Here is a 15,925-nt window from a genome sequence, read left to right as displayed (position 1 = left end):
TTCATACGTAGTTTATACCCATAGTACATGTGATGAACACTCATTATGACTGTCAGTTGTAGGACAACCCAAGATTAACCTGGGACAGAGAGAAATCATCAAGGACCTTGTGGCTGCATTGCATTGTGGTTGAAAAGGGAAATGGGATATAAAATTCTTTACACATGTCAGCTCCTGAATGAAGAAGTGTTTTGTTCTCCCATTTGGAATTTTAAGCCCATAGAGAAGGACATGAATAGATTTTGTTTTCCTTAGATCTTAGGAGCGCTCCTGCAGTGCTCTAAAAGAATCCAGACACTTTTCTATCCTCTGCAAATCCTACAGCTTTATGGATGCTACCCAGACTTCGTGTACAGTCCTCACACAGGTGAGATATTAATGAGTCATTGGCTGACATGGAATTGCAGATAGATGAGGCACATTTTATCCCTTGAGGAGCATATCTTTCGTAGAATATGAAAGTACACTAGCAGGAAGTTGTATGATAAGTGGCTGACTACAGCAGGGTGTGGTAAAATCTCAACAGGAGCTACCAGGGATAGTTTCTTGACAGAGACAAGGTCAGAAGCAAGTCTGGTGCATGTGAAGGAGTTCTCCTGATGGAGAAAAGGGACAAAGAATGTCAGGAAGAGGAAATAAAATAAAGGAAATAAAATAAAGGAAATAAAGATCAGTGCAAGTTGGTAATTTGGGAGAAGGCATTGGGATGAAATGATGGAGGTATCTATGATATGGGTGTTAAAGTGAAATGATCCTAGGGTTTGAGAGGCAGGAATTTAGCAGATCATGTTCAAAGTTCAGAATAATTGAGATGGAGATTTTAGAGGAGAATGTAGTCCAGTGATATCAGGTCTGTGGTGTGGATCGCTTGCTGAGAGGGTCATGCACCCTGAGGCTATATAGGATGGATAGTCACACAGACCTTTGTCATTCACCAGGGTAGAAGACCTGAAGTATGTTTGGGGAAATTTCAGAGCTCTCTAGAGCTGATGAATTTGGTCTGAGAACATTCTTCACATTTCTGTCACTTTAATGGAGAATTATCATATGTCACATGAAGCACTGACATGAATTATGGCCCCTGGCTTGTGTGAAATCAAAGTTGATAAATGAGTACAATGCTATATGATGCTGTAAGAGAGGTCTGCACCACAGGCTCTGTGGTGGTAGTGGTTCGGGAGTGTGCAGATCTCTTGACAAAGACCAGGGCAGTTCAGAGTAGAGGTGAAATTTGACTTGAAGGGCAAGTGGAGTTTGTCAGGCAGGAGGAAGTGGAACAAAGGCGATTTCTGAAGAACGGGTGGAGGTGACAAGACTCTGGTGGGCCAGATATGGCAAATGTAGCCTGAAGGAACCCCCAAAGTCTGCTGTCTTACTAAAGCACTCCAGGACACACAGAGAATCAGGCAACCACTCAGAAGCACTAAGCTTCCCTCACATCTTCTCCAGGCAGGCTCAGACATCATCCACTTCTGAAATGCAGTAGATACCTGCTAAGAGAGAAAGATTTTTCTCACTCAGTGAAACCTTTACCGTAAAATCACCAATCCTGTTGATCTACACATTCCCTTCTTTTAAAATTTAAGATTTTGTGGCTAACCATGCACTAAAAACTAAGATTTGAAACCCTTGACATTATAACTTTACCCAGGGCTTGGAACATTGGTAGGGACATCATCCCCAGGGAGCTATCAGTTAGCTCCCTGCAGGAGCTTGTCAATTATATAATATCTGACAATCCAACTTATAAGTTTCACAGTGATATTTGTCCCTTAGCAGATTGTCACAATTTGTTATAGACATGTCAATAGAATAACATTTATTTATGTCAAACCAAATTTACTATATACATCAGTTGGAGTCTCTTTATTTTCACTCCACTATTTGAAAGATACATTCTATTTAATAAACTTCCATAGGTAGAGTTCCAGTAAAGGCTTCAACTCAGCTCTTACTCTTCTCCAGGCAAAGAAAGACTTATCCCAGTAACTTTCCCAGTTATGTAAGTGGCCCTGGTTAATTCATTTTTTTTTCTGTAAGAGGCCATTTTCAATTCTATTTGCTGACCAAATGAACAGGATGCTACTGAAGCCCATGCAAGGATGGGTAGCAAGCAAATACTGACTCCTACTCATGATTTCATGCAATAAATCTTAGGCCTCAGGGCTTCTTTGGACCAAGGAATGCCAGTTCAGCCCTTCACTTTGTATTGTGGAGCACATTATAGAGTTATATCAACTTCCTCAAAAGATAATGCTACCCTGAGTTCCCAAACTCTGTTGAGATCCAATACAAAAAAAAAAAAAAAAAAAAAAAAAAAAAAAAAGTTTCCAATAGCACCTGTTTCAGGATTTAGTCATTCAGCAAATATTTATTGAGTGACTACTATCTATGTGTGGGGGTCAAGGAAGAACTCTAAGACTGATAGGTTTCATGAACTTATATTCTGGTAGAAGGAAAAACCCAATGAAACAAGTAAATAGGAAAAAAAAAAAAAAAGGAAAGAGTGAGAGCAGGGTGATGTGCCAAATGGACGCTGGCAACCGTACCATGTGGGGGCCATGCTAGGCCTCCCCTCCAGGGCTGAGGTCATGAGCCTGATCTTCCCTTTCATATTACTGAGGTGGTTTAAGAGTTTAAATGGTGATGATGGTGCTATTGAACTTTACATTTACCTTCTAAGGTTTAGGTAGCTTACCTTAATTCAGTATCCACTTACTCAAAAAAATACTGCTAGAAATATTAAAAACTGTCTCTGTCTGAGGATCAAAGCCTTTTGGAGAATGAAACTGTGTGTTATGACCAGAGGGCCCAGTCTAAGTTTGCAGTGTCATGTAGACATCAATATAGAAAAGAGCCCTCCCAGAGACTGAGGTCCTTGATCAAGGGAGAGCGAGTCCCAACAGTAGGTATGACACTGTGTGGGTTCCTGGGGTGTGCAGAGAGAACCTGGGTGGCATTTGGAAGTTCTGGGGCTTTCGAGCACTGAGTTCTGGGCTGCTAAGGTAGTCACTCAGCCCAAAGATGACTGAAGGAGGAAGGAAAAAGGTGCTCTGTGTGGAGGACAGGAGGATAGTTCTGAGTGGCCGCCAGCAAAGTCCGTGTCCATCACAGCCTCTGGAGAAAGGAGAGCCCTCCCAGGGGGACGCGGGGCTGCATGGGACAAGTGTCCACCACCAACACTCCCCTTGCATGGTCTCAGCCTCTTCCAGTTGTACCTCACCTCTGGAGCAGCCTGTGTGTGTCATCAAAGCCGCCAGAGCTAGAGACTCCACCAAACCACTCCCTCCCTCCCGTCCCCTCCCACTGCAAACCATAATCTTGCAGGCAGACAATGAAGATAGGACAGCTATTCAGAAAAACGCGTGGCTTTGGAGGCTCAGGACATGTCCCAACTGCACCTGCAGGTTTTCCTTTCCTGGGGCCGACGGGCACTGGCTGCGCTGCACCTGCCGCGGGCCAGCTCCCTGCCTTTCAGTCACATACCTTGTGCGGGGCGTGCAGGCCCTGGCCTGCTCCACATCCTGCTCTGCCCTGATGATAGCTCCTCCACTCCACTAACTTCTCAACACACTCTGCAAGGGAGGCTGTCCCTCTTCTCTCCAACTGTGGATTTTCTGTAATAACATGCCTATAAAAAACAGAGACAAACACCACCCTCTTGGTCCCTCTCCCTTCCACAGTTCATGGTGGGCCCTCACTTGCCTTCACATAATCTGTTGTTCATTAGTTCCTATCCTTATTGTGGTTTTCTAAGAAGCAAACCAACATGACATATGTGGGTTTAAGCTGTGTAGGTGATCTTGGGAAAGAAATAAAACCAATCAGGAAAACAGAATTTGGTAGGATTGGAAGTCTTTTTTGAGGAGGGCTTTTCTATCAGAACTCACATATCAGCTCTTTGTAAGACCAAACACTGTTTGCTACTCTACTTTCTTTGCAAATTTCAATAATTTGTTTTGAGCTCTAAGATATACCTGCAGAAAGGAGATTGTACAGAAAGACAGAAAGACAAGGCGGGAGACATCAGAAAGAAACCAGCAGTGTAAGATTCGTAAGTACTGTGCCTACATGAGGGAAGGGCAGTGAATTTCTTTGCTAACTCACAGAATGGCACTACTCTGAGCCCTATTAACTACACGTCTGACTCATTAGCTAGGATTGACTAGGTTTTTAATAATATTGCTTCTGTGATTTGTTACTCAGTACCAGAAAAATGCAAAGATTTTTTTATTAATGATTAAGCACATGCCATAACTTTTCTGGCCAAAAACAGTTATTAAAGTATTCAAAACATTCTCCAATGACAGGAGTTTAATGTCTTATTTCATTTTTCACTTAGACACTTGTGTTTCCTTCAAACTCCATTTTGTGTAGGGCTGGGAGAACACTCTGTGCATGTGTGACTGGCAGGTGGGGACATTCCCTGGATGCTGGTGGCCCAGAGTGGTGGATCATGAAGTGAGTTTCTGGCAAAAGGGGAGGAGGAGCCCAGGTTTTTCTCATTTGTTCAAATGTCCTTTTGCCTGACAACCCCTCATGCTGGGAACTCTGTGTGGGGCTGGGCCACATAATCGGGGCAGTGTAGGCTGAACAGGCAGGAGGAGGTGAAAATAAACAAGAAGATGTGTGTCTTAGGAGGAGGAATATTTTTTTGAGGGATTAAATCATGGCATGAGTATACAGTAAGCCACAAATTACTGAGGATGAGGGCCATGCTGTTCAACACACCAAAGGATGCTGGCAATTGCATGAAGATATGACATACCAAGGGGATTTCTGGCAGGTCTTCAGTGACTCCCTCTCCCCACATAGTTCCTGACTTGTGTGAGTGTCCATGTATGTAGATGAAAGGCAAGTAGGGACAGCATGTCCACTCGATGTATACATCAAGGTAAAATTTCTTTTAAATACTAGATTGATTGCCGGACCTTCAAAATCATATCAGCTCCATTCCTTCCTTGTTTATAAGCCAATAATCTTTTCAACTATCTAGACTGCTGTCCTTAGGCTGGCTACAAACATTCCAAAGAGGGAAAACATGTATGCTATTGTTGAGCTGATGATCTACCAAGGCATTCTTCCTCATGTCTTACCAAATTATTTATGGTTTCTTTCAAATTATTTCTTGTTTTCTTTCTCTCTCCCTCCCTTCTTCCTCCCTTCCTCTCTCCCTCCCTCCCTTCCTCTCTCCCTCCCTTCCTTCCTCTCTCCCTTCCTTCCTTCCCTCCTTCCTTCCTATTTCTTTGGGGATGACTAAAATCAGATTGGTATTTGGATTAAATAAACTCCCCATTTTGTTGTCCTTTTAGGACTCAATGCAATTAAACCTTAGTTTTCATTTCTATAGGTCAGATAAGTCATTTCTTTAGCAATATGTGATGTGTTTGTAAAGTCTTTTCTAGTACTGAGGATCATGCTTGGTTGATCTCCAGGCCATCAAGAGCCAGGCTTCTCACACATGCCTATGCATCACCACAGAATCCAAGGAAAGGAGGGTTCCTACTCATCAGGGCTGGTGGGGCCCAAGACTCTATATTCTAGCCAAATTCCCATGAGTTGTTGCCTCTCTACAGGCAGTGGACTGCAGATACTCTGTAGCCAAATGGGCACTCAGTATGTCCAGATTTACCTTCCAAGAAGGAGGGAGCTCCCTGAGATGAGCACATACTTGCACCTGTGCTGAAGCATGGACCCAGTACAGGGGTGCTCCATCCCGAGGTTAAGGTGTTCACTCTGTGCCCTCCCATCCCTCTGCTCGCCTCTACCATGTTGTGTCATTCCTGCTACGACTAGGGGAAAGGGTGACCCTAAAATAGGTGGTCCATTCCTAAGAGCTCTTTGTCATCCTACTCACCCCTATTTATCAAGCTGGCCCATGTGCCACGAGCATGGGATGCATGGGGACACCACTGTGAGCAAGGAAGTCCCTTCCTGCTCCCTACAGAGCCTGAAGTCTGGTTTGTTTATTATTCCTGGAGGCTGTGCTTAGCCATTTCCTCCTCATGTCCATCAGAAGCGTTTTTCCTAGAGAAGGTAAAACACATCTATTTTCCTATACCACACACCTGGCGATCCCTAGATAAGGCTGGGGGTCATGCTGTTCTTTTTCTTTTCTTTTCTTTACTTTACTTTTTTCCCTCTTGCCTCCTCCTTTCTTCTCTTCACTTTGCCTGTCTTTGTCCCTCTTCTCCTTGTGTGCATCTAACTTGGCATTCCACATGGAAGGGCAGATGTCTTTGCTTCTACGTGGACTCCTACAGTGATGCCTGTTGTAGTGGCACTCTTGTTAACTGCTTCCATTTTTTGAGGTTATGGGTTTATTCTAAACAGAAGGATTTAAGGAACCCACTTGCATAATCATGTAGAGTTTGTGTGGCCTGGCTAATTCAGGTTTTCCTTCCCCATCCTCTGAGTACTGGGCACTAGCCAGCCAGCTCACTCCTGAACCCACTGCCAGAGTAAATGGGAGGATTTTTGCAGATGGGCCTTAAAGAGCCAATATCCAGAACCAGCCTTTTGTCTGAAGGTTGTTGTCAAAGTCCTGGAGATGACATATCTGTTGCCTGTGATCCCAAGACTGTGTCCAGCTTACCTTTATTCTCTGAGCCCCACATGGGGCCTATTTTCCTATCATCTTCTATGAAGTAACTGGAAATGATGAACATGGGAGAGATGATCTATTTCAGACAGGAAAAAAAATGATAATCTAGAGGTTTCATAGGAAGACACACAAGTCAGTGCAAAAACAAGTGGAGTTTGGTAGTGAAGACCCAAAAGATTTGGAAAGGAGAAAGTCTCACTGCATGGATAGGTGAGTTTAGTTATGTGTGCATGAACACATGTGTGGGCATGCATACACACCACACACAACTGTAGCTTAATTAAGGCTAGATAACAAAGCACACTGAAACTCACATAGTAGTGGATTGTGATTTGGTGGTTAATAATAGATAGGAGGAAGGAGTCCTTAGAAGTAGCCTGTGTCTTCTAGGATGCTATTTTTTGTAAGGAGAAACCTCCTGGATGTTAAACGAAAAGAGATTCTAATTATGGCCAAGGGTTAGCATCCTATGAAAGTAAACCATTCCATTCTTAGCCAAGAATTTTTGCAGGGAAGGTATTTGCCACATAGACTGAGGACTCTTTTTTTTTTTTTTTTTATGTTAGTCACCATACAGTACATCATTAGTTTCTGATGTAGTGTTCCATGATTCATTATCTGTGTATAACACCCAGTGCTCATTGCAACACGTGCTTTCCTTAATACCCATCATTGAGCTACCAGTTCCCCTACCCACCCCTCCTGAAACCTCAGATTGTTTCCTGGAGTCCATAGTTTCTCATGGTTCATCTCCCGTTCTGATTTCCCTCCCTTCAGTTTCCCTTCCTTCCCCTGTGGTCCTCCATGCTATTCCTTATGTTCCACATGAATGAAACCATATTCACTGCTTGACTTATTTCACTTAGCATAATCCCCTGCAGCTCCATACATGTCGATGCAAATGATAGGTATTCTCCTTTCTGATGGCTGAGTAATATTCCATTGTATATATGAACCATAACTTTTTTATCCATTTGTCTGTTGAAGGACATCTAGGCTCTTTCCACAATTTAGCTCTTGTGGACATTGCTGCTATGAGCATTAGGGTGACTCTTAATCACCTCTTCATGACTGCTTAACCATACTTGCCTTTGCTTCTTCCAAGCATGCCCACTTAGGATGCAGAGCCTTGGATGAATTCCAGTCCTGCTCAGGAATTGTAGCAGGCTGATAGCCTGTGTTCTTACTGAGTGCTGTCTGAATGTTATAAGGGGTAAACAAAGGAGCAACCAATATTATAGCTATTCTTAAAAACATGACACTGAATAATAAGACAGGTCTCAGATTCCTGAAATGCAGCCAAAGCACACAATTTTTACATAATAAGTCATCTATAGTTAATAATTTTACATATATAAGTGTGTGTATATATATACATATTTATATTTATATATAAAATCTCACATCTACTATGATTCTAAGAGCTCTTAATCTATTCATGACTTAAACCTTGACTACGCTATGTGGCAGATATTCTGCTGACCCCCAAATGCAGTTGTGTAAAGTGTGGCACAGAGTGGTCAAGGCATCTCTCCTGGGTCATATAAGCAAATGGTGAGAGCAGTGTTCAGTCCTGACTGGCTGTAGAGCCCACTCCTAACCCTGGCTGTGCGACGTCTCCAGGTATATGCAAAGGCTGCTTGGGGTGGGAGTGGAGATGGTGGTGTGGCAGGTAGTAGAGATGTGTGTGCATGGGCTCTGAAGGAGGGTACCCCCATTTTCTGTCACGATGCTCAGTAACTGTACCAGAAGTTATGTTTGCTCAGTCCTGGGCTTGTCGCTCTGAGTGTTGGCGATGTACAAAGCACAAGTCCCAGACCCCCTCCAGCTCAGATGGGAGTAGAGGCCTTGTTGAAAAAGGGTGCTGTGCTGCACCTATTCTCCTGGGGTTGGAAGAAAACAGAGTTTCATTGCCTCTGATTCTTTGAGCTCAAGGACCAAAAAGACTCAATTCAACTCCCCCTGGCCCCTGCCCCTGCATCCTGGGGTCCAGTCTTAAATTGTTCTATGTTCTGATTTTGTACTTTAACTATGCACACCCCACACTTCCCAAAGCAGTGCTGTCCCCTTTCAGCATTTGAAAGGATTTGATATTCTTGCATTCTTCCCCTGGAAGCAACAGGTCCTGACAGGGCATGCGGTTGGAGCAGCCGCCTGCATGCCCCAGGTGGACTGAGGCAGGCCAAGAATGAAAGGGGGAGGAGTGGGGCGGCCAGAATGCAGTCACCTGAGAAAGGAGGAATTCAACCCAGAGTAATCCCTCACCCTCTTCCATGGGTGCACCTCTCCCCACCCACCCAGATGCCGTCTCCCCTCCCAGAGCTCTACAGGCCAGGATGTGGCAGCACGTGGCTTCTCAGGACACCTGCCAGCGTCTCCTTGTCCTGGTGGCCTCCTCTGTACCCCTCTAGCAGTCTCTCCACATTCCTCACCCTCTCTTCCCTCTGGCCTCTCTCCAGATCCAGTGTGCTGGGCTGTGCCATGGCTTGCATGGTTCTTTGGGGTACTATTTTGAAGGGACCAGATTGTTCCTTACTGTTTTCTCTAATTTTCGTTCTGGAGGCTTCTTCATATCCCAGCACTATTTTTTCTGGATCACTACATTTTTTCCCTGGTTGAACATCCAGTCATAGAACATTTCTTCACCCTGCCATCCTTTCCTCCTGATTCCTTTGGTCACAGGCATTGTTATAGCAACTACTATACCCTCAAGTTAAATTTTTTAAAATATTAAATACTCTCATATTTAACACATTTCTTTTACCCCCCCCCACCCCTATCTCTAATAGACCTTTCTGACCCAGGTGGGAGTTTCACCTTGACCAAGTATAGGGAATTTGCAAAAGGCACATGGCTCCATTTCTTTCTCCTGTTTCCAATTATATCTGACAGTTGCTTATTTGCAAAACTTCTTCTGATTATAGGTCTTGAGAGTGGCTGAGAGGTCCTTGATCAAGGGAGAGCGAGTCCCAACAGTAGGTATGACACTGTGTGGGTTCCTGGGGTGTGCAGAGAGAACCTGGGTGGCATTTGGAAGTTCTGGGGCTTTCGAGCACTGAGTTCTGGGCTGCTAAGGTAGTCACTCAGCCCAAAGATGACTGAAGGAGGAAGGAAAAAGGTGCTCTGTGTGGAGGACAGGAGGATAGTTCTGAGTGGCCGCCAGCAAAGTCCGTGTCCATCACAGCCTCTGGAGAAAGGAGAGCCCTCCCAGGGGGACGCGGGGCTGCATGGGACAAGTGTCCACCACCAACACTCCCCTTGCATGGTCTCAGCCTCTTCCAGTTGTACCTCACCTCTGGAGCAGCCTGTGTGTGTCATCAAAGCCGCCAGAGCTAGAGACTCCACCAAACCACTCCCTCCCTCCCGTCCCCTCCCACTGCAAACCATAATCTTGCAGGCAGACAATGAAGATAGGACAGCTATTCAGAAAAACGCGTGGCTTTGGAGGCTCAGGACATGTCCCAACTGCACCTGCAGGTTTTCCTTTCCTGGGGCCGACGGGCACTGGCTGCGCTGCACCTGCCGCGGGCCAGCTCCCTGCCTTTCAGTCACATACCTTGTGCGGGGCGTGCAGGCCCTGGCCTGCTCCACATCCTGCTCTGCCCTGATGATAGCTCCTCCACTCCACTAACTTCTCAACACACTCTGCAAGGGAGGCTGTCCCTCTTCTCTCCAACTGTGGATTTTCTGTAATAACATGCCTATTAAAAAGAGAGAAATAGAGACAAACACCACCCTCCTTTACTCTTCTGCTTATATCTCTGTTTTCTTTAAAGAAAGTCTTGCCATAAAATACTTTTGCTTTTACTTATTTTTCTTTTTCCAACTCCTCCTCCTCCTCTTCTTTTCCAAGACAACAGCAAGCTTGATTTCCTAGATGGTTTGCTACTTGCAGCCAGGACAATATCCTTTTCCCATCTCTCTTTTGTTACCTAGTATGTAGTCTGTGGATTCTGGGTGTATTGCCATGCAGACATCATACATAAATACAAACATGATGATTTTCAGGGTCCTTGGAAATAAAGAGGGTGCACCCACTTCCTAGTTAATAATTTGAGTATAATTCTTAGGGCTGCATGTGCATGAATCAAAATACAGTACCAAATAATATTTAGAAATTCAAGGAGGCCAGCAGTCTGTTTTGCCCTTAGTCAAATTTACACTATCCAATTTAAGAACATAGCAAGTAGACCAAGGTCTACTTGGCTAGTTGAGGCTCACTTAACTTGGATGTAAGTTCATGTTTATTCAGTGGATTTCTGACTTCCAAGCTTTCATACAAACCATGCATCTTATTCATTTCTCTTTAATATTTCAGTATCTTAAAGGCAGCATAGCAAACACATCATCTTGATTGTAGTTAATCAGGACTCTAGTCATTAACAGCATGGTACTGATTGCTTTAGAATTAGTGGTATATTGACAGGGTGAGAGAGAAATTCAGGATACTGTAATATGTCTGTTAAATTTAATAAACTACTGTGTGTATGTCTGTGAATTTGTTATGAGAGAGATGTATGTGTATGTGTGTTAATAGGAGACATAATTTCACTAACTCCAATCATGAAAATTCTAGTGTTGTTTATATTGAAGTTTTATCCACATTTCATAAGATTCATTTCTGTAAATACGTTAGATTACTAAAGATATTTTTAGAGCTACCCTTCGGATTTCTTTTACTGGCCAAGTAGCTTAAGCAATGTCACATATTTAATCAAATGTATCTCATTTCTAGGTTGTTGCTCTTCTTATTGCTTCATTATGTATGAGCTCTTGCTGAGAACACAAGCATGCTCCAAGACAGAGCATGGATTCCACTGTCTAGTACATACCTATATCAATCTATGTATTTGTATTGTACTTCATAGGTCACAAAATGATGTCATAGATATTATCACATTCAATTCTTAAAAACTCTGTGTGGTTGAGAAACATAGGGTAGGTATTTTTCTCATTTTACATCAAATGTAATTTGAATAGTATATAGCTTACTCATGAGTGGCTGTATATCCCAATTTACTTGGGATTACATTGTCCCAGTATAATTATTAGCATTTCCTTTCTCTCTCAGTATCTTCAGTTTGGATGACAAATGCAATGTCCACACCAAAATATCCACCATTTTTCACTTCTATTAGACTTTTTAGGTTTGTGTGACCCGTGCAAGGCCATGTGATACCTTGTGACAATGAGAGGCCATTGGAGCTAGAACAGGGTCTTGGCTGGGCTACAAATTCATTTCCACCTCGATTAGAATCCTTGGACCAGTTACTGGCATCCAGGAAAGGCCATATCATTATTGCTAATGTTTGCCACTAAATCATGTCCTCTCATTATTGGCATCTTCTTCAGAAAGAAACCTTTCTTTGATACTACCCAAGATGGCCCAAGAAACATTCTCCATTTGAGGAGTTCAGCCATTTCCTCTCCTTTTTGAAGGACTTCTGTCCTCCTCACAAACCAGCACTGGTTTCAGCCTCTGTTTTCTCCTTCCCTTGGAGAAAATGGTTGGTTTGTTGATATTCATCTTACTTCTAACTCTGTGCTGACCGTGGAACCATAGAGTCTAACAGCTTGGCCACCATTCATGAATCACATTTACCACATGTGGATTCCTGACAAGGCAAGGTTCCAATACAATGGTTGATTCCTATTGGTTCCAAATGTAGGCAGGTTTACATCCAAATTGTAAACTTCAGCTAAAGAAAGAAAGGTGAGTACAGTGCCCTTGAAGAGAGTTGTCAACAGTCTCACTCACTAATATGCCAGGTACGTAGCACCTCTAGGGTGCCTTGAAGAGGCAATTTGAATATTATTCAGGAAGTAGGGGTGCTCAGTAATTTCAAACATCAGGAGTATGTATGGCAAGAAGAATACATATTGCTTTAGAGAAACATCTTCAATGTTAGAACTAGTTGAGGTCTGAATCTTGGCTTTGTTCTTGACCAGGTTAGGATGTTGAAGGAGTTTCTTGATTTTCTTAAGCTCCAATTTTCTCAATATGTAAGATAAAGACAGTAAATAATGTCTTTGTTTACCTCTTAGGGTAGTTGTGAGAAATGAGTAAGATAATGAATATAAAGTACTTAGCATAATACCTGGAGCAAAAGTGCTCTCTGGATTGTTGTATAATGTATCATTGAGATTGTAGCAGTCATTTTATTCCACTTTCTGACTTTCTTGCATTTCTGAAGGAGTCATTAAGGAAGACTTGGCCAAATGGTTTTAATTACTCTCCTGGACTACCCTGGGCTTTGGAGCTAATCACTCCTACCAGGAGGTAGTGACACAAGCTCTAAATGTCTCTTGCAGGAGAACTTGTAAATTCCTCTGCTTCCTTCTGTGTCATTCTCCATCTTCAGGCTCACTGTTGCCCAGCTCTGGGCTGACTTTGGAGATGGGGACAGGAGACAGGAAGGTGCACCTCTGGTGAAGCGGAGGACAGCCTGTATTGCACCCAATTTATTCAGATGCCTTTAAGTTGACAAGCTTCTCACCCAGGGAACTCTCTGTGAGTCTGGCTGGGGCCACATAATAGGGGTAGTGTAGAGCTCAACAGGCAGGAGGGAGGTGAAAATAAACAAGAGGATGTGTGTCTTAGGGGGAGGAATATTTTCTTGACGGATTAGGTAGGAGGCAGGAGGTACACAGAAAGCCACAAATTACCAACTGATGGAACTGAACAGTTAACCATTGCTCAGGTTAATGGCACTCTGATAAAGACATTTCAAATGCGGAAGAATTCTTTGTTTCACGCAGGATAGTTCACCGTTAAGACTTCCTTCCTTTTTTGCTCCCCTTAAAAACTGGGCAAGTTTCCTTGAGAGACCTCATGAGAAGAGGACTTTGATTTGCTTGGTATGTATTTAGGTTGGATTCTCCTTCAATGGTAACTGAGACTGGAAAACATTTGAGAAGATCATCTGCTTCATTCTAACAGGGAACACAGTCACTGAATCAGAAAAGATAAATACATCACTTCTCCCTCTTTTTGAAATATTACCGGATTTACATAATCCTCAAGATTTGCCAAATTGTAATTAATATATGCATAGTTTAAGCTTCTATTTTATTATAGGTCGTTTATAATAATCTTTCCATGTCAAATGCAATTGCCACCCTTTCTTGGCCACAGTACATGAGAATTACAATCAGCTCTAGATGACTGTAGAAGAGCTGGAGATGATTCTGTGAGGAAATGAACACAGATGAAATGCAGTCAATGAAAATGTGCAATCCAAGGAGTGGGTCAGAGCAGCCTTTCCCAGATATGGCTGTCTCCATGGTTTCAAAGTATATTTGATTTTAATTACCTTTAACAATCTCTTTTAATTAAAAATGATATAACTTTTTGGGGGGAGGGTTGAGAAGGGCAGGAGACAGATTGCAATTGCATCCAAATAGTAAAGGTGATGACACCGCCATCACATGGCATAGAGTCCTCATTTTATAACACAAGTGAGGTGAGAGCAGGGCAACTGACTTAGACTATATTCACCCCCATGGTTTAGCACAAAGTGGGAACTTGGTGAATGTTTTGGATGACTTTATGATGCAAGCAATTGCAGGCTTGGCTTCTTAACAAGTGCAATCTTGTACACAAAGATATTTGCAGGTTAAGAATGTAGGACTACCAGTTTTCAGTGGTAGTTTTTAAATCCTGTTGTTTTAAAAAATGTACTTGTTTCCCAGATAGACACCCTCCATGCTGTGAGCAAAGCAATGTGTACATCTCTCAGAGGGTCCTGGTTGGCTTTCTGCTGATCCTCCCAGGGCACTGGGAGAAGAGGAAGCCAACGCTTTGAGGACCCAGTTGAGAGGAAGGCTATATTCCAAATTATAACTGCTTATTGTAGTCCTAACCCAGCCACCCAGAGGTAGGCAAAGATGGGGCTGAGCAAAGTTGGCTGTACCTGAGGGCTAGAGTCAGGGCAGGCTAGCAGCAGGCAGGCAAGGCCCAAAGCAGGCCATGGAGCTCTGAGTGAAAGGAAAGGGGGTTTTTCCTCAAAGGTTCTCTGTGTACTTGGATGACCCTACTATTAAGTCGAAAGAATTTTCAGTGTTAAAATCATTTATGAGTTGCTACGGTAGTAAAATTAAGAGAATCCGGAAATCCATATATAGTCACAGAAGGAAATGATTTGGGCAGATATGATGAGAAACAGCAGAGGGGGTGTGTTCTGTAATGTATGGAGAAGTTCTCAAACAGAGCTAATGAGTCTGTACCAACATCATCTTAAGTTTCACTAAAATTATTTAGACTTTTCTAAAAAAGTTTTTTAGTTTTAAATAATATCAAGTAATAAAATAAGATTATTCACATATAAGTCAATTTTTACACAATCTACAATAAAAAGTTTAGGTATAGATGTATAAGATTAGTTTTTTAAATGATAAATTAAAACCATGATCAATTATGGTCCACATCAGCAGCAAAGAGGTGAAAAGAATGTGCACCACAGGGAAAGGGGAATCAGTACCTCATGCACCAGGCACATCACACTTTCCTGGAGAGTAATCTGGCAACATGTGCTAGAAACCTCAAAGCTGGACCTCTAACTGAACATTCTCTTTTAATAACTTGTCCTGATTAAGCAAGCAATAACGAACATGAGAAGATTTATCAACAAGGACAGTTCACTTGGGAATTATTTGTAAAAAAAAATGTGGGAACAACTGAAATTTCAATGACAGGGAAGTGCTTTAATAAGGTCTGTTGTGACCGAAGACCAGGTAGCCATTACAAGTCAGGCTGCAGACAGATATTAATTAATCTGAGAAAGTGCCATGAGATAGTGGTCCATAAAAAAAAGCTGCTTAGGTATACTTTGTGCAAAAATACAGCTATACTTACAAATGCCTTAAGAAAGCCTGAAAGGATCTATACCAGAATATTGAAGGATATTTACATTTTAGTTTTTAATTTCCTAAACTTCTGAGTCTTCAGTGAACTTCTGTTACTTTGTAATCAGAAAAATACAAATTTTAAAAAATTAAAAGCATTGTGTTTCATTATTTATACTTACTCAAGGTAGAAAAATTGTGTCAAACTCCATCTACATGTCTACCTAAGAATCTATAATTTTAAGAAAATACTTAGACAGTAAAACACTTTTTATTTCATGGAATCATTTATTAGATTTATTTGTAATAATCCGTTTTTTTTAATACAAGGTGTACTTTTGCTTAAATTTGACACATATATAGTAACAAAAGGGATTTAATGTCCCAAATAATCTCTGAATGTTTATATATGGACAGAGAGCTATGTGCATTATACTTCTCTCAGCTGCCTGCATGCATTTAAGAAAGAGGTAAACA

The sequence above is a fragment of the Meles meles genome, chromosome 1 (assembly GCF_922984935.1).
Source record: "Meles meles chromosome 1, mMelMel3.1 paternal haplotype, whole genome shotgun sequence".
Taxonomy (NCBI): Eukaryota; Metazoa; Chordata; class Mammalia; order Carnivora; family Mustelidae; genus Meles; species Meles meles.
The sequence above is the reverse complement of the archived record's forward strand: the minus strand, read 5'-3'. Positions refer to the sequence as shown.